Here is a 20,055-nt window from a genome sequence, read left to right on the forward strand (position 1 = left end):
ATACATACATGTTAGATTATGCTAAGTATAAAAGTTTCAGCGTCTGGAACAACCATTTATTGAGCAACTACTGTGTATTGTGAAATGCAAAGTCAGTGGATTCTCCTAAGAGCATTAAATACTGGTCCCTGATTCTTGGTGCCCCCAGAGATTTAATTGGGCACCCTAGGTGTTAGGATTTATAGCAAGCTCTTCAATGATTCCTTATTAATAAGTGTGTTTTAGTTTAAAATTGTTTTGGACATCCAAAAATGTTTCAAAGAACTTTTGCACTCCTGTCACCCAGATTCCCAATTGTTAACATTTTACTGAGTTTTCTCCCCCCTTCTATTAATCTTTCTATCTGGTCTTTTTATGTGACATGATTGCTCCATCACCCTTACATACTGCAGTGTGTACCTCTCCCAACACAAGGATACTCTCCTGCATACGTATTTATAATGATCACTCTATAGCCTCCTTCCTCTTTCACCACCATGCTTCACCTTCACTGCTGTCCCCTGTCCCTGGATGTTAGTTAGACTGGCACCCTGTCTCCTTTCCTGCCCCACTTCCTTGGATGTCAGCATCTCCATGCTGGGGAGGGTAAGACAAAGGAAAGTGAGGGAGAATAGGAAAGGTGGTCTGTTAGCAGTCAGGAAATGAATATTATAGAAAACCATACAATTAACACACCCCATTCAGGTTTTACCAAGTGTACCCATAATGTCTCTCTTTCCCTTTCTGGTCCAGGATCGTATCCAGGAACATGTGTTAAATTTCGTTGTCATGTCCATTAGTCTTCTTCAGTATGAAACCCATTGTTTAGCCTTTTCCCTGTTTTTCGTGTCCTTGACAGGGTTTTCATTCTGTAGGACGTCCCTCAACTGGGAGTGTCCAGTGTTTTCTCAGGACCACATTCAGGCCACGTATTCTTAGCAAGAATGATGCCATGCTCTTTAAATTCTATCACAGCAAGAAACATGCTGTGTCAATGCATTTCACCACTGGTGATGTTAGCTATGATCACGTGGTGAAGATGGTGAATGCTTACGCTCTCAACTATGAAGTCACCATTGTTCCCTTTGTATTAAACTCGTATTTTGTGAGGAGATGTTCCATTATTATGCCAGTGTCCTGTTTATCAAGTCTCTACCTCAAGCCCTAGCATTCATTAATGACTCCTTCCTTTTTAGACTACCACTATGATAATTGTCAATGGTGATTGTTTTCATTATTCCATCTATATTTCTTAGTTAACATTCAATAGGAAAGAACTTGCTTTTCTTTCCTATTTATCAACTTATTCATTTACTTATATCAGTGAGGATTTATGGATTCCCATTTTATTCTGTGGACTGTAATCTGGTAATCTCATTATTTATTTTGATTCTGAAATTGTCCCAGATTTGTCCCAGATTTATGTCCTTTTAAATTGACTCCTGTGTTCTTTTGACATGTTCCCATCATTCCTTGAGCATTTTCCTACTTTCTGGCATAACAAGATGTTCCAGGCTTATCTTGTACTTTTCCTGCCCCAACTTTGACCCTTGATTTTTTTTTTGAGTGGAAGACAGTAACTAGAATCATGATCTGGGTCTCGGTGGTGTCATTGCTTCTGGGCCCTCTCAGCAGACACAACTAGGAACTATAGATGTTTATACACATTTGTGCATACACACATGTGCATCCATGACTATTTCTATATCTGTGTCTGTATAACTTTTGAAAAATGAGTTTGTTCTGATAGCAGTTCAAATTCTCACCCAATATTACAGTATTCTTTCTAGACTTCCTTCTCAGAAATTGAGAAAGCTGGTTTTCATTATCCTCAGTATCCTAATTTTATGCCCAGTTAATTAATTCATTAATTTTGCTTCATGTAACCGATGTTCCTCTTTTCTCTGGTACCTTCGTGCTCCCCTACGACCCCTCTCCTCGGCTGCCAGCATACTGCTGCTGCTGCCTCTGCGTGGCCCCCGCTCCCTCTCATGGCCCCGACTTCCTTGGACTTCAGTATCTTCATGCCAGGAGGGAGGAGAAGGGAAGAGACATAGAGAAGGTTCCCCTGGTGATTTAATGTGCTGCAAAAGTTAAACAGCCAATGTACTTAACATGTAACATACATTATGTCTTATTAAACATTCAAACCCCGTATTCTTTCCTCAAGATGTAGTTGAGATTTAAGAAGAATATATCTTTGTTATCACCTTCTCTTTTTATAATTTGTGAATTTCTCCCATTGTTAGAATAGAGGTACATTTTTATAAATTTTGAGACTGTAGTGGGATATTGATAGCGAGGTTTTAATCTGTTTTTAATTTCTTTGGTGGTAGTAGGTCAAGGTTTCCAGAGTGGCGTGCTCCATATACTGGTAGCAGCCTGGTGCTGTCAGGTTTTTTAAGGGGGAGATTCTTTTCTTCAAATTTGTGATTTTAAAAGTTCTCACATACTGAGCTTGCATTTTTCTTTTAGTTTCTGAAGTCTCTCATGCCCCTGTCTGCTCTTGCTTCTTCACTCAATTCAGAAGCATTGATATCAAGACAGTTCCATGTCCCTTCTCCCTGGAGTTTAGAAGTGGCATTTTGAAGAGCCCTAGCCTAACCCCACCAGCCCCTTTAGAAAATCTAGAGGGAGAAGTGGTTGGGAGCCACCGGCCTAAATTATAAAAATCAAAGGCCCAAACCCGATTATAGTCAGAAGAATCCTATCCTAGAGCGATCTAAAGCTAAATTCCATTGCTGTGTGATTCATGATGATCTAAGACTTTTCATCTGTTTTTCATTTTCTGAAGATTGTTAAGTTGGTTGCTATTATTGACAATGTTTAGGTTTAAACCACTAAAATCAAGGTGTAGAGTTACCTATGTATGCTGTGTTCAGGTTTTGCTCATCGTTGGCACAAGTTCATTCTGCAAAGGTTATATGGCACTAGTTTACCTTAGATAATCTCTTACATAGTGGAAAATAATATGAAGTCAGTTGGAGGGTAAAGGAGTACCTTGAGTACAGTTTCACTTATTTAAAAAATTGGATTAAGTCTTACTGATTTTATACTGATTTTAAATCTGATGTAATTTGGATTTTAAACTATGATGGTTTGTAGTATTACTCATATGGCTAAATATTAAATTCCATAACTTTAAGATTTGATATAGTTTTAAATGATGAAATCAAGAAAGCAAAAGCATAGAAGTTAGTGTGCAATTTGAGAAAAAAATACTAAAAATAGAGAACTATACTTTTTGAGAATTTTCATGTGTTGGAATTCTGAAAAATTGTAAATGGGGGTAAAATGCTTTACCTCTTATGTTCTAGATTTCTGTTCATTGTGTTTTTTCTGTAATGAAGTCATTTGTGAGGCACATACGGCCATGCAGCTCGGTTGTGTTAGTGTGTGCATGTATATTGAGTGGCACCCGTCATGTAGTGTACCTGAAGAAAACTGCAGTGACTATGGAATTAGTAGTGCCTCCAGGACAAAATACCATCGCCTCAGTTCATGGATATATTCTACTAGAAGATTATAAACATCCCAATGGCTTATAAAAAATATTAGGATAGTCTTAAAGCACAAAATTGGTAATTTTTCCCCTCAAATTATCTTAATATATTATACTATCTAAAAGAACTTCTTCAACCAAATAATATTCCTTTTTGTGTGTGTGTGTGGGGAGGGATTCTGGAAAGTTTATTTTTTATAGGGATATACCATTTTAAAAGGCTGAAAAAAAATCTTTTAACAAGGATTTTCATGTGTTCCACTAATGATAAAGAAGGAAGTTAAATAAAAGACTTTTAACTAAAGATGGGAAGAATTGTGTTGTCCTTTAGTTCTCACATTAGAAATATGAAACCATATCAAATATATGGTGATGGAAGGAGAACTGACTCTGGGTGGTGAACATACAATGTGATATAGACGATATATTACAGAATTGTACACCTGAAACCTATGTAACTTGACTAACAGTTGTCACCCCAATAAATTAATTAAAAAGGAAAAAAAAGAAATATGAAACGAGAAGTCAGCTAAGTAGCCATAGCATTCATTTCCATTTATAAGATGAATAAAATTCACTCCTGTCATTGGGAAAATGCTTGAAAAGTTAAAAAAACAAAAACAAACAACTCACCAAAAAATATCAGATGTTTTGACTAGAAATTCAGTCCTTATTTTACATTACAATGAGAAGGTGTGACACAACCACTGATTACTTTTACAGCTTTCCTAGCTTGAGTTCTTGTCTGTGGAAACATAGGCAAGAACTATTTTGTTGATTACACTGCAGTTTCCTATGTTTCACCCTAATAAACATAAAACTATCAGGAGAAAATAAAGGATATTTTTTAACAATCTGGTGAGAAGATGGAAAAAGTATTGAGGGCTGATTGATAACATTCAGTCAACATGTGAAAAACTTCTATTAAATGAATTTTTATGCATTTGTTCTCATCAGTTACTTTTCTGAAAATTCAAACTGTCAAACTAAAAGAAACATTTTGGTATGTGCAATGTCTAGAGTAGTGCAAGCTACATTGTAGGTACTTAGTAAGTATTTGTTGAATAAATAAGTCAAAGATATTTTTATTTGTAGTTGGTTTTGAAAATTCAATTTATAGGTTTTATTTAAAAGAACAGTTTCTTTTATCCCAACTTGTAGAACCTGACAACCACTGATATGTTTCTCTCCCTACGTTTTGCCTTTTCAGAATGTCATTTAAGTCGAATCATACTGTATTTAGTCTTTTGTGTCTTCTTTTACTTAGAATAAATCTCTCAGGAGTCATCTACGATGTTGGGTGTATCAGTAATTTGTTGCTTTGGTTCTGAATAGTAATCTGTTGTATAGATTGACTACTTTTTCTGTTGTACATTCACCATTTGGTGAGCATTTGAGTTGTTTACATTTTATGGCTATCATTTATGGAGGTGCTGTAAAATCCATATGTCTTTGTGTGGACATATATTTTCATTTCTCTTGGATAAGTGCCTTGGGGTCCATGGGGTAAGTGCATATTTCACTTTATCAGATATTGCCAAATTGTTTTGAAAGTGGCTATCCAACCTTGGAATCCCACCAGCAATGTATGAGAATTACACTTGTTTCACATTCTTTCCAGCATTTGATATTGTCCATCTCTTTAATGTTCACCTTTCTAGTGGATTCGTAGTACTTTCTCATTGTGGATTTATTTAATACTCTTTATTTCTGATAACCAGTGTTGTTGAGCAGTTGTTCATGTATGTGTGGGCTGTTCTTATGGCTTCCTTTGTTGAATTTGTTCAAGGTTTGGCTAATTTTTTGTTGGGTTGTCTATTGAGCAGTAAGAATTCTGGATACAGGTCCTTTATTGGATATATATTTTGTAAATATTTTTTTCCAAGTCTGGCTTTGTTCTGCATTTCATGTATTTCCATTTCTCTTTTTAGATCATTTCCATCTCACTGGTAAAGTCCCCCCCTCCCCCATATGCACATGTTGATCATTTTTAAATTAGATCCTTATCATATTTATAACTATTTTAAATGTCCTGTCTGCTGTTTATAATATCAGGGCCATCTTGGAGTCTGGTTCTGTTGACTATGTCATCTGTTGGCAATGGCTTTTTGTGTCTAGTAATTTTTTAATTGAATGTCAGGTATTTTGTGCTAAATAACAATGGGGAGTGAGGTAAATAATATCAATATCTATAAATGGTCACTTCTTTTTTTCTTCAGGACCTAACTATAGATTATTGTTAGTGTTAGCAGTAGTTGAGCTGGATTTGAATTTTGTAATTGGTGTAGTTACCACGAGTACTGTGAGACTTCCAGTTCCTCCAGTGGCGGACTGCTGCTATCTTGAGCTTCGTTAGTATGAGGCCTGGAGTGTGGGAAGGTTTTCTGGGTGTTGCTGATCCCCCTTCAATTTTCAGTCAGGGCTGTGTACCTGGGCCCCAGGGCTCTCTCTGTGTTCTTTCCTCTTACCCAGTGGTAGACTACTGATGTTTGTTATTTGGTGCAAGGTTCGTGGTGGGTAGAGGGTAGGTTGGTATTCTCCCTTCCTTCCCAGCCTCACTTTAGGCAGGCTCTGTGTGCCAGAGCCTGAGGAGAGGGTCTTTCTCAGTGTTCCTGCTCCTTTCATAATTATTTTTGAAATTTGCATAATAGATTTTGATAATGTCTTATTCCCTTAACGTGCTTTTGAAAACTTCTTTTATATCTTTAACCATAAATATTCTTTATCATATTATTATAATATTTGCATTATTTTGGTGGTCTTTATCTGTAGCTTATTGTTTCTATTGACTCTCATTACTCATAACTTTTCCCTTCATATCTCTAGTGGTTTTGTTTTTTATTGTGAGCGCATGTTCATTAGAATTTTATCCATGAGACTTCTTTGAAAACTACATTTAAATTGCTTTGCTACAGATAGTATTTGTGTCTTTATTGGCCTGGGAGCACAACTGGGCTTAGAACAACTTAAACTAATAGGTTTTGTTTGTGAGTTCTATCACCAAGAGTATGTGAATATAGATTTGTGCTTAGGAATTCTCGGGGGAGGCATTTTCTGTTCCCTTGTTCTACCCAGGGATAGCCAGGTACGCATCTCGACTGTGGATCACCAAGGGGAAGTTTTATTTTACTTCGACTTCTGGGGCTTTGTGTGAGTGTTTCTGATGTGAACTTTATTTTCTAGTCTCTGAACATGATTTGTTAAAAATTCAGGTTATAGGACCAGGTTATAGACATGTCTATGGCAGATGCTGACTCCAACCTTCTCTTTACCTCTTTATTTCCTTCTTATATCTGACCTCTAAGGAATTTCCTCTCTTTCCGAAATACATTTTTATATCTTACTCAGCATTTTAAGTTGTTTTCTACTTAAATAGCTTTGTCTGAATATCCAGTTTACCTTATTGCTGGAAGTGCAAGTTCTATGTCCTGTCTTTTCATACCTCTGGTATGTAGCAGTTAATATAGCATAGTCATGTTTTTTTTTTTTTTTTCTCCAGCTAAAACTAGTATTCTAATAGGTTGCTGAATGTGACTTTTTAGTTTTTGAATCCCTGGCCAAGCTCAGAAAAGGTGGCAGAAGGTAGTGTTCAGAACTTGAGTTTGTCATTCAAGTATATTTGAAGTATATTTGAGCTGGAAATATATCATCAAGCATTTATTAGCTTTGTGACTTTAGGCAAATTATGTAGTTTTTGAGTCTCCTTCTTCATCTGTTAAATGGGATAATGATTCCTATTTTTTACAGGACTAAATAAATAAAGAAATTTGCATAAAACCTCCCACCTGGCATGTCACGTAGTAGGCATTAAAATGTTAATATTGAACTCGTCCTCTCTTAAAATACCAGAAGAATTATTCAGTATACACTATATTTTCCCCTGCAAGGAGTTTTAAATAAGGTGGTAAAAATATCTCAGCCATTTGTTCCTATTTAACCTGTCGTGTCTATTTAATATTTAAACTCCTCTGACAAATATATTGGAAGTGATGGCTTATTCTGACATTTTAATAATGAACTAGATAAGAGAGGTTTGCAATTAGTCCAGATGGAAAAATCTCAATTCATTGCAGCTTGGCAGTTTCAAGAAAGGCACAGATTATTACTCACCACACTAGAATTTTATTTTCTAACTAATTACTATGAGTTTTATACCTCTGTGGGTTATAAACAGGATACAGAAGAAAGTACTAGCTTTTTTTCCTAGGACTTCTAGTCATTTAAAAGCTAACTCAGAAAGGCTGACATTTAAATTTAGTTTAGATATATAATTTCTCATTAGTTATTAATGATGCTTCTTTACCAAACTTCTTAGTATGAGGATACAATAATGATTCTTTTTTTTTTTTTCAGTGAAGATGCAAGGCATTTGAGGGAATTTTATGATGTTTTCATTTTTTCACTGTAATCATTAACAAAATTATAGCATCAAGAGGAATTCTCTAATACTCTAATTGTAGGAAGTAGTTATAACTTGTCTGCTCAAGATTTATTTTCCTTTAAAAATTAGATATGTGATCAAGAATCAAAGCAAAGCTTTTAAGTACTCTTTTTCTGTGATGTGTGTGGCATCTTCTTTTCCTACCATCTTATGGGATGGGTTAAAAGACAGTGACTTTGGGTAAAGGCAAGGAAGACAGTTTAGAGGTGGAGGGGGAGAAATAGTTCTGACCATTCATCATCAGTCCTTAAGGTATCAAATTCACCTTTTAATGTAATTGAAATGTTTAGTTGAGCCTTTTTATTTTTGCATCTGAGGCACTGGAGTGGTAGAGAGCTAGTTAATGGCAAAGCCAGGACTAAAAGAGGCTCTCATAGCTACATGATCCTAAGCTAGTTCTTTAATCTCGCTAAACTTTCTTTTCCAGTGTCACAGGGGGATTTGCGTGCTTTATAAGGTTATAGGGATGAAGTGGAGATCACGTATATGTGTTTATGAAGTGCTGATGGATACCAGGTGCTCAATAAATGTTTTTTCCCCGTTTGTCTCATCTTAGCTTACTGGAAATTACTTTTTCTGTGAACATAATAAATAAGAAATTGGCAATAAATACAGAATTAAGTATTTTACGGTCTTCCACTTCTTAACACGATACACAGGGTGCAGACTGGAAGTAAAAATTCTTTTGGAAGATTCCCTGAATTTATTTTAGCTTAAAAAAATAGAAGTTTTACATCATATTTAGATGCTTTGATGTCAGTCAATGTGTTTTGCCTTGGGTCAGGTACACCCATTTATTCAAAAAGAAGTTTTGAAGACTTTTTCTTGCCCTTTCTTTTGTGAATTCCTCTTGTGTGTGCTTTTGATCCTCACTGAATGACCTTATAAAAGAAAGGGAAAATATCAATAAAGTTGAAAACTTACATTTTCCACCCCATTTGGTTCTCGATGAATTCACAGCATTCTGAATCTCACGTGTAGGTCTGACTATGGTTGAAAAAACTCTCAAAATTTTGCTTTGCCATGACAGCCTGTATCCCAATAGTCACATTTGAGATTTATACTAGTTTTTTTTGTCCTTTTACTGAACACATGTTCCAAGGATTGCATCAATTTAAATGGGTGAAGTGTGTAATTCGACATTCTCTTATATGGGGAAACTCAGTTTTATTGATGACATTTTATTGATGAGTTCTGGTGTTTGTTTACCACATTTATTGAAAGCACTTTGCTTCGGGCCAATGACAGCATGTCAACTTCTAAAACAAGATTTCTCTGTCCTCTCTAAAACTGGTGGGTGTACCTAGTTTAACATTTTTCCTGATCAGACTGAAGAAGAATTTAGAAACTTGAGGACTTAGGACCAGCCTTGGGTTCACTTAACTATTTCTTTTTCCTTTAACAGTGGGGCTCTAAGAAGAGATAGTGTCCAGATGTTTACTTGAGGGATTAATAAACCTTTCTCTTTTCAGAGTTTAAAAGAATTGTAAAAAGTTTCTTTTATAGTAAAAGTCCAAGCTGATAGCATGTGCAATAAGGAAAGCTACTTGTCTTAGAATATTCACCAGACTATATATTCAAAACTTCATGTGCTGAAAATGAGTAGTAAAATATAGTTTCCCAAGTAGTGTATATGAATATGTAATTAAAATACTTGCGTGCTAAATGAAAACGTTTTTCTTATATAGTGTCTATAGTAGTGTTTGCCATATAATAAGCTAAGTACTGGTTGAATGAATGCATGAGAGTTGATAATGAACATTTTAATTTGTAGTCAGTTTTGAAAATACCGTTTATCAGTTTTAATTAAAAAGACAATTTGAGTTAAGGCTTCAGATGTGGCCTGTGGTCTGTTAAGGTCCACACTCATCACTGTCTCCAGAGAAGAGCGAAGGAGAGGAAGATGGAAAGAGGTTGGCTCCCCAGGGAAGGGTTCCTTCTCTGCCTCATTTTCCACCTGCTGCTTCATGGATGAGGAGACATTTTTACTATTAGTCACACTGTCTTTGACCAACATGGGGTAGAGCCTGTTGTCAAGCAGTGTTTGAAAGAAAGGCTGCTGTCCAGCCATCAACTCCAGTATCCCCACTTATGTCAACATGTCCTTTACCCTGTCTGCCATCCTGGAAGTGGATGCACAGCTTCACTGATGGCCTTGTTCTTGTGGCTAAATACGATTTGGTATAATCCATTCATCAGGTGGAATGCAGTGGAATATGGGGGCATCAGGAGGCTCAGCATGGCAATTGAAAACCTATGGCTTCCAGATCGCTTCCTCAAGGAGTTCATGGATGTGGATCAGGCACCTTTAGGTCTATGGCTTATGTCAACAGTGAAGGTCACATTAGATATGATTAACCAAGGAGGGTGGTCAGCATCTGTCACCTGGCATCTTCTGTTTCCCCTTGGATGAACACAACTGCACGCTCACTTCAGTTCTTTCATCTAAACAGGTGGCCATCAGGCACGGTCCCAGCTTCTATGTGACAAACCTTCTGGTCCCTAGTGTCTTTCTGGTAGCCATCAGTGACCTCACCTTTTACCTGCTGGCAGAAAGTGAGAATCATGCCCAATTCAGGATGATACTTCTGCTGCTGCACTATATTTCTGCTCAAGATGAATGACTGAATCCCAGCTCTGGGTGCAGTAGAGCCACACGACAGACACCCTGGTCCCCATGGCCTCCTCCATCACTATAGTCATTGTCCTCTGGAACACCTTAGCCGATACCCACCCACAAACCTCCGTCTGGAGCTTCTCTTGCTTTTGCAAACCAGTCAGGCTCTCATGCCTATCCGACTCCCACCCACACAACTAGGCTACCACCTTGTTTTTAACCCTGGTGCCGTTTTTTGTTTTGTTTTTAATTAAAATTTATTTGGGTGACAATTGTTAGTAAAGTTACATAGATTTCAGGTGTACAACTCTGTATTACATCATCTATAAATCCCATTGTGTGTTCATCACCCAGAGTCAGTTCTCCTTCCATCACCATATATTTGATCCCCCTTACCCTCATCTCCCACCCCCCACCCCCCTTACCCTCTGGTAACCACTAAACTATTGTCTGTGTCTGAGTTTTTGTTTCTCATTTGTTTGTCTTGTTCTTTTGTTGTTTTTGCTTTATATACCACATATCAGTGAAATCATATGGTTCTCTGCTTTCTCTGTCTGACTTATTTCGCTTAGCATTATAATCTCAAGATCCATCCATGTTGTCACAAATGTTCCTATTTCATCTTTTCTTACCACTGAATAGTATTCCATTGTGTATATATACCACAACTTCTTTATCCATTCATCTATTGAAGGACATTTTGGTTGTTTCCATGTCTTGGCCACCGTAAACAAAGCTGCAATGAACATTGGAGCACACTTGTCTTTATGTATAAATGTTTTCAGATTTTTTGGGTAGATACCCAGGAGAGGGATTGCTGGGTCATACGGTAATTCTATTCGTAATTTTTTGAGGAACCTCCACACTGCCTTCCGAAATGACTGCACCAGTCTGCATTTCCACCAACAGTGTATGAGGGTTTCTTTTTCTCCACAGCCTCTCCAACACTTGTTACTATTTGTCTTATTGATGATAGCCATTCTAACTGGGCTGAGGTGATATCTCATTGTGGTTTTTATTTGCATTTCTCTGATGATTAGTGATGTTGAGCATTTTTTCATATGTCTATTTGCCATTTGTATGTCCTCTTTGGAGAAATGTCTCTTGAGGTCCTCTGCCTATTTTTCAATTGGGTTGTTTTTTGTTGTTGAGTTTCATGAGTTCCTTGTATATTTTGGATATTAGCCCCTTATCGGAGGCACTGTTTGCAAAAATCTTCTCCCATTCAGTTGGTTGCCTCTTTATTTTGTTGATGGTTTCTTTTGCTGTGCAGAAGCTTTTAAATTTGATATAGTCCCATTCATTTATTTTAGCTTTTACGTCCCTTGCCTTTGGAGTCAAATTCATAAAGTGCTCTTTGAACCCAAGGTCCATAAGTTTTGTACCTATGTTTTCTTCTTTGCAGTTTATTGTTTCAGGTCTTATGCTTAAGTCTGTGATCCATTTTGAATTAATTTTGGTACATGGTGACAGATAGCAGTCCAGTTTCATTCTTTTGCATGTGGCTTTCCAATTCTCCCAGAACCACAGAACCATTTATTGAAGAGGCTGTCTTTTCTATATGGTATGTTTTTTTGCTTCTTTGTCAAAAATTATCTGTCCATATTTATGGTTTTATTTCTGGGTTCTCAGTTCTATTCCATTGGTCTACGTGTCTGTTTTTCTGCCGATACCTGGTGCTGTTTTGGACCAGACCTGGCCAGTGCCCTGTGCCCTACAAAAGTTAGGTCCTTGCCCCTGCATGCCATCAGCTCTGCTCAGTCCCCCTGGGGGTTCTGCCTGATTCCTCAGGACTCAGGTTCCTGGAATGCTTCCTTGACTGAATCACCCCTCAAGAATCCCTTTGCAGAAAAGAAAAAAAAGGAGGGGGGACAATTTGCCTTTGTTTTGAAGATAAATATTTAGTAAAATTTAACTAAGCCTTTGCTATTTTTATAGTTTCTAATGTTTGCAAAGAAAGACCTAGGGGGTGTTCTTTAAGTAAAAAAATATGTTTGATCATGGAAATTAAGGATATAAACAGTATTCCTAGGGAAATATTTAAAAACACATTAATGAGTAACATACTGTGACCCTTGGTATGCTAGTAATAATTATCTACTTATTAAATGGGTCCTAAAGAGCTACCAGAGTATGAAAAGAAAGAAAACAGTACTCTTAAAATGTTACCTAATTCAGAAGGATCATTATTTTTCCTGTATTAGCTGGAATTTCCCCCATCTTTTTTTCCCCCCCTGAGAAGCCAAAAGCTTCTCAGACTTTTGGCTAAGATCAAGTCAATTATCATGGTTACATTGCTTAAAATGTGTTAAAATATTTCTATTTAACTCTTTTTCTGCCAAGTACACAAGTACATATTTTGGGTTCTTGATAATGATTTCAAATGGCATTAAAATATTAGGCTTTTTTGGTGATTGAATTGGGTATAAATCCCTTAGTAGTAGACATGCGTTCATCTATATTATTGTAAAGTTTTAGTTACTGCTTTTAAAAAAGTGCAGTTTAGTTCCATAAGGCTTTTCTAACATTTTACTGTCAAAATACAGAAAAGTTGAAAGAATTATGCAGGGAATACCACATATCTATTGCTTACACTCTACAATTACAGTTGTTCTGACTCAGAATATCCTGTTCTTTTTTAACCCCTCCCCCACTTTTAAAAAATGATCTCTTCCCCACTACCTTTTCTTCATTTCCCCTAGTCGGTTTATTTTATTTTTTTATTTGTTCACTTTTGTAGATGTTGTCAGGGGCCGTTTTACATGCCTAGTATGGAACACAGTATCTGGCACATATTTGGTATATGGTAAATGTTTGTAAATGAATAAATGCTGATGCCTCTCCCTGGCATGATTTGTGTTACCTCCTTTGATGTAACCTGTTTCATATTGCAGCTCACCCTTTCAAGGTAGTCTTCTCTGATTAATAGACTACATGACATCTCTCTGTTAGATAATATCATCGCAACTTGGAAGTTTCTTTCATATAACTTCTTAGGCTTTGCAATTATGCATTCGTAAAGATTCATCGGATGATCGTTTCCCTGACTATGTACCGTCAGCTTTATGAGAACAATTTCCATCGTTGTTTCCCACTGATTGAACATAGTGTCTCGCACTCATCTGGTTTTGTAAATGAATGCATAGTGGTAAAACTATACTTGACTAGTTCATGTTTCATAATTCAGGCTAATTATATGTCATTTTCTCAGATATAAATAGGTGCTGGAAAATGAGGATGTCGTGAGAGAATCTTAATTTTTTGAAACCAGAATTTAGGAACTTTACAGTGTTTTATAATTGGATTCTCCTTTAGATGTTAACAACCTAAAAATTCACAAGGGAAAAACTTTTGAAATGTTTACTCTAAGAATCACATGTAGACATCTGAAATATTGCCAAATCCAATTGTGCACTGTTGCGGATTAATGAAATCTTAGTACATCTGCGTCTTTGTCTTTCCAACTCTCCCTTGTGACATCGTTAGTGCACTTAGGCCTCCAGAGTAGCTTCTTTGGAAATTTTCATAATCAATTAAATTTACTTTTGAAATACATAAATTCTTTAAATATTACTCATAATTTTTTATGGGGTCCACACTTTTTTCCTACATCAGAGAGATTTAATATTACTTTTGCAGAAGAGTACTTTTAGAATACAGTGGATATTTTCTACCATGCAGTACCAGATTCAATAGGGTAACACTTTCTGGCATCCTCTTGGAAGGAGTGATTTCCAACATTAATTCAGGAAAGTTTAGTGGTTTTTACATTTCTGCCATGTGCAAGGGATTCACAAACAACCTTGGGGGTAGACTTAATTGGCCTCAGTTTGCCAGAGTCAGGTGCTGGGCTGTGTAGCAATTCCTTCTTCCTAAGATCAAAGCTCAGCTAGTTGTAAAATGCCTGGGGCACAAAATTTACTGATTCTGATAGAAGCACCATGTACTTACTCTTTTGAGTATTACCATATTCCTGTTGTATTTCTTTGAACCAGTCTCAGGTAAACAGAATAAATGAATAGTTGCTGGTTGTACTTGACATACAAGTTTTGTTTAGGCCATATTGTATTCATCTGAATAGTGATTTTGAAATAAGTTTATTTAGCTGCCGACACTTAAAAATTAATAGATTTTGCATACCAATCTGGTTTGGTAGCATTTCTTGAAAAATCTGAAAGGCCTGGCTACTTTGGGGCCAGCTTCCATACATGCTAGTTGGAGCTAGTGGTGGCAACCTTGGGCAGGACAGGTGTCCTCCTGTTAGCTGCACCCTCTACCACTTTGTATTTTCCTCACACTGAGGTCAGGTGTCCATTACCATTTATCCTTGTTGTTGTACTGTTGGTTTTCTCACGGTGGAGTAAAAAAATTTCTTCTTGTAATCACATCTATAGGTCAAGGGGAAATATGAGTGAAGGGGGCAGTAAATTCTAAGAAAGAGAGAAAAGGTGTGTTTATTTGGGGAAATGAATACTTTTTTTGTGTGTCTGTTTTTGTTTTTCTTCTGTGGATCGTGTGTTTGAATAAAAAGTATGCATGGTGCCCATTCATTCCTAACTGTTCCTTGCCTGGCTCCTATAGACTTTGTCAGGGACTCCCGACTTAGATGCCTGATTCTATGAAAGGGAAATGATTCCATCTTCAGGTCCCTCAAAGGACAGCAGGTCATTCTCCCAGAAGATTCCAACTCTTTTGAAAATAAAGTGCCCAGAAATCCTGTCCATCACTAAACAATTGGGTAGCTGTTGTTGGCTTTCCCAGTAATTTAGGCCTTGCAGAACCTGGCGATTCTTGGACCAATTTCTGGCATTGAGAATGGCATCACTCTTAGATAATTGGGTTGATTCCTAGATCCTGGGTAGACAACTTACAATATCCAGTTGTGTGGAGAAGATTGTGTTCAGTTTAAACATGTCTAAGGAGTTGGTGGGATGTCAGCGTTACAGGTGTGAGTCTGGATTCTGAAAGAAGCATGGGGGAGGTTTTACTTTGGAATAAGTTCTTCAACTAACTCACGCTGAAGTTTTAAAGAACCATCTGGCAGAGGCAGGAATGTCCCCCAAATGTACTAATTATCCCCTGCATGACCCAGCCCCCTTTTAATCGGCAGAGCTATGTGGTTAGCCATGGCCTATGGGTTGTGAAGGAGGTTGTGTGTTTTTCTTCCAGGCCAAGGCAGTAAAAGATTGATGTAGGATTCTTTCTGTTGGAGACTGAGGAGGCCATAGATTTCACGTGGGCAGCTAGGAAATGGAAGGGCCTCTATCAGCTTGCGTCCCTGAATGCCTGTGCAGAGCCAAGCCCCTTGCTGACTCATGCAAGAAATGCAACGTGAGAGAGAAATAAACTTTTGTTGTGTTCATCCACTGATGTTTAGAGTTGTTTCAGTGGCATAACCAATATATACCTCTTTTTATTACGTATTTGGTTTTCTTTGGAACAAACTTTTCTCGAACGTAATAGTCACTTCTTGCCTACTCACCCAATATAGCCTGTGTAGAATTTTATCTTTTTTTGATTACTTGAACGTTGTTATAGATCTGCTATTGTGCTGATCTGTCGTTACTCACCAGCATCAATGCCACTGGGGCTTATTGAGCTAAGAAGGATTGTTACTGTGTTTCCCTGAGAATAAGACCTAGTCGGACAATCAGTGTCTTTTGGAGCAAAAATTAATATAAGACCCGGTCTTTATAATATAATATAATATAATATAATATAATATAATATAATATAATATAATACTGGATCTTATATTAATTTTTGCTCCAAAAGACGCATTAGAGCTGATTGTCCCACTAGGTCTTATTTTCGGGGAAACACGGTAGCTTTAAGAAGATTAAGATGGTAGAATGTATTACCTGAAGAAGCATATAACGTGAATTCATGTAGAGTAACTAGGCTTATGGAAAATTTGAGGCTAGAAAATTGCAATCAAGTTTTAGTAACTTGATTTTGTTAAAGATACCAATACTATTACAGTTTTCTCCAAGTTACGCACTATTACACTGTTACACTCAAGTTATACTGAAGTTATACTCAGACAGTTCAAGTTTAATAAATCTCTTTATAACTACCCAAAATGTCAGACAAGAGGTCTGGTTAATTCTTCTGAGGAATTGTAATAGAGTGAAACTTGGAAAATCTAATAGCCTTAAGAGTCACAGATCCTTCTGTCCCAGAGGAACCAAGAAACCTGTTCTTCACTAACATTCTAGGGCATCACGAATAACCCAACCATACCTGATGAAAATTCTCTTTGGTTTGGAGCACAGGTCAAAAAATGGAGTCCATTCTTTCTTTGGCTCACAAAGTATTTTTTACATGATTGAAATAGATGCCAACATTTGGAAATCAGGAGATTTAACTAAAAAATCTGGCTCATCTTTTAAAATAGGTGTGGCCCCCTCCCCTGAGTCTGTGCCAGCCATACGCTGGAGCAGAAATGTCACAGCTTAGGGTTCCCACTTTCCATAGCCCATCCTTTGCCCAGCTAGCTACTCACCGTACTTATCCCACCACTTCACAGTTTTTGGTTGGAGAGTTTCTTTCTCTTTTATAATGAAGATATACCCTGGGAAAATTATTTCTGTCAGTGATTTAGAATTTACTCTCATTTAATGAATATTCACTTAGTTCATTTATTCTGATAAGTAGGATCCTCAAAAATACCATTTTTTTTGAGTTAAAGGAAATTTTATAGATGGGGCAGCTGTACTCTATGATACACAAAGTGCCATGTGATTGGGAAGTCCTATGTAATTGTTGCCTCTTCTGTCCCCATCATGTTATCACCTCCTCACTGTTACTTACTTTAACTATGCTGATGGAGATCCTAAGCTAGATTCTAATATTAAAAATGAACAAGATACAGTTGTTAGCCACCAGGAGCCCAACTCATTGGTGGGGTTGATAAAAGAAGTAAAGCGATAAGCACTATAATGTTGCCATAACAAAGTGAGAATGGAGAGGGGCAAAAGAAAGGTGACTCTGGGAGTGTTGGAGGAGTTTTCATAGTGGAGGGCACATTTGAACTAGGTTTTGATTGATAAGTGGGAGTCCTCTGAACTTTTTGAAATACATTAGCTAAGCCTGTCTAGAGTGTGGAACAGCTTGAAACCCCTTGTCAGTGATTCTCAATGGGCCATAAAAGGTACTCTTCACCTTGAATAGAAATCTGGGACCATAAAAATGACCATGCAAGCTGAAACTGAAAGTGCTTTTAGTCATCAATGGGAAAATGGAATGATCAATCTTTAAAAGATTTTTGTCAAAACACTCAAAATTTGTCTATCAGTCATAAATATATAGGAAAACGAAAAAAATTTAGTGCACTATATTTAAATGTTAGAAATATTAAGAATTAACCTGTTTCATTTCTTTGTTAAATACTTGTCAAGAATAGTTGGAACAGTGCTGGCTTTTTTGGGTATATAACTGATAGTACAGAAGGAACAGCTTTTCTATGCCTTGGTGAATTGTTATAATCAGAAATATTTCCCAGAGTTTCTTGAATGTGAAGTTGTTTTTGCCGACATCAATTCCTTTGGGGCATCTTAATCCTTTTTGTCTCAACTGCTTTTGTTATTTGTGTCGATCAGTTTGTCTTTACTAAGTTTCCTCTGGCTGCAGTCTTTCAAACAGCGGCAGTGTCAACATTCCCACAGTCAGCTACTGATTCTATATTCATTGACATTTGATTCAAATTTCACTTCCAGTGGTATCATTTTTTTTTGTTTCTTTGCTGCACTTTTATTTCTGTTGGCCAGTGTCCACTTTCAATTATCCATTTTTGTAAAATTGCTTGGTTTCATCACTGAGAGACAAGAAGTCAAGCACAAATCCTTGCTTTGCTGTCTGTACATGAACTGATTACAGATATGCAGTGAGTTATCACTGACAGACTTACAGAAGTGACATGATTGGTCACAGAGCAAGTGACCATCTGTAGGTAGTAATTTATGTCCTGAAAAAACTGGCAGTGGAATTTGCATTTGACGCAGGTACTCACAATTAGTGTACTTTGGTAACTGGAATGTAAACTTGGGTATGGGTGGATTGGTGGTTGTAAAGAAGCTGTGGTAACTACCTGAAATTTGTGCATCTCAAAACTGTGCAAAGCCAGGACTGTCTGTATGGACATCTTGAGTAATTTGTTGTGCCCTTTGTTGGAGGTTCAGTACCTGTAGCCCTACTCACTGAGTGCCAGTGTGACCCCTTTTGTGTCACTGTGAAAACCAAAATGCTTCGCACATTTTCCTTATGTACATTGGGATGGGGATAGTTCCTTGGATTGAACCATGCTAGAACGACCTCTGAGTCACTTTGTTATTAATCAGTTATAGAGTGTTGAGGGGTAACCACTCTGCTGCTTACTTGAGTGTTCATGGCAGAGTTCTGGGCAGTTGAACTTTCATAGTGACCTCCCCATAAGTTGGTGGTGCCTCCCACTTCCTTCATAAGCCAAGTGAAGCAGAAATTGTCCTCGCCAGGGAGTTATGTGACTTAGATTCTAGTTGGACTTAGCTACATACCTATCTGCTGCTTAACCTCTTTGAATCCTAATTTCCTCATTTGTAAAATAGGTTTCACATATCTGATTTACAAGTCTATTGTGAGGAGTCCATGGGAAATATATATGAAAACTGTACTAGACAAACATGGAGAATTGTTCTGGAGATGATGAATAACTGAATCATTGAGATGCATTTCTTGGATTTAAAATGAAATATAACAGTCCTCTAATGTCTCAGCAAAATAAACATCCTCAGCTTTTAGACACCCTCTCATGCAAAAAGTTCACTACTTTCCCATCTCCACTTTCCAGTGTTTTCTAGTTGGCTGTTTTCTCACTTAGCTCCCTTTATGGTGAAATGCAGCATATTGACTCAAATCCATTAGTACATGAAGTAACTTTAAATAGCCTCCAACATGAGGATAGACCTTATTTCTGTATTGATACAAGAAAAATAGAGCTCAAATGAGTTGGTCTTTTGGAGAAGTAGGCTGCAGATGGCTCCCAGCTGGTAGCCATTTTAAATGATGAATTTTGAATAGTTTAGAGTATAAATGTCAAGTTAAAGTGTTCAACGTTCTTTTCCTGGTCCAAGAATAAATATTTCAAGTAAAGTCAGCATAAATAGACATGTCTTGGGTTGATCTGAGATGCTGATTACTTACCTGTGGATTTTTACTTTACGTCTGGATTGAAGAATTTGGTGAAATAAGCACATAAGTTGAATGTTGTTGGTTTGGCAAAGGTTTCCTTCATCTGTAAGATATTATCCTATAATTACTGCAAACTTGCAAAATGTGTAGTACAGTGAACATTGGTTGATATGTTCTCTTTCCACATGGTGTGCTAATCTGGAATTTTTTGGAGATGGGAAACATTTACTATTACTTGGGCATTGAAGAATATAAGTGGAAATTATTTTTTATTATGGATGAAACTACATGTGGAATTTGATTAGATATTACTTGTTTATATTTTTCTAATTTTGCAAGTTATTTTAG

At 37.0% G+C, this 20,055-nt stretch overlaps 1 protein-coding gene and 1 pseudogene across 3 annotated transcripts in view; both read left to right on the forward strand.

Moving 5' to 3' along the window:
- BICC1 (BicC family RNA binding protein 1) overlaps positions 1-20,055 on the forward strand; it is a 249,144-nt gene that overhangs the window by 107,988 nt on the left and 121,101 nt on the right. The window lies entirely within an intron of this gene.
- LOC109447371 (5-hydroxytryptamine receptor 3C) lies at positions 9,826-10,793 on the forward strand (annotated as a pseudogene).

Source organism: Rhinolophus sinicus, linkage group LG07, assembly GCF_036562045.2.
Source record: "Rhinolophus sinicus isolate RSC01 linkage group LG07, ASM3656204v1, whole genome shotgun sequence".
In the NCBI taxonomy this organism is placed as follows: Eukaryota; Metazoa; Chordata; class Mammalia; order Chiroptera; family Rhinolophidae; genus Rhinolophus; species Rhinolophus sinicus.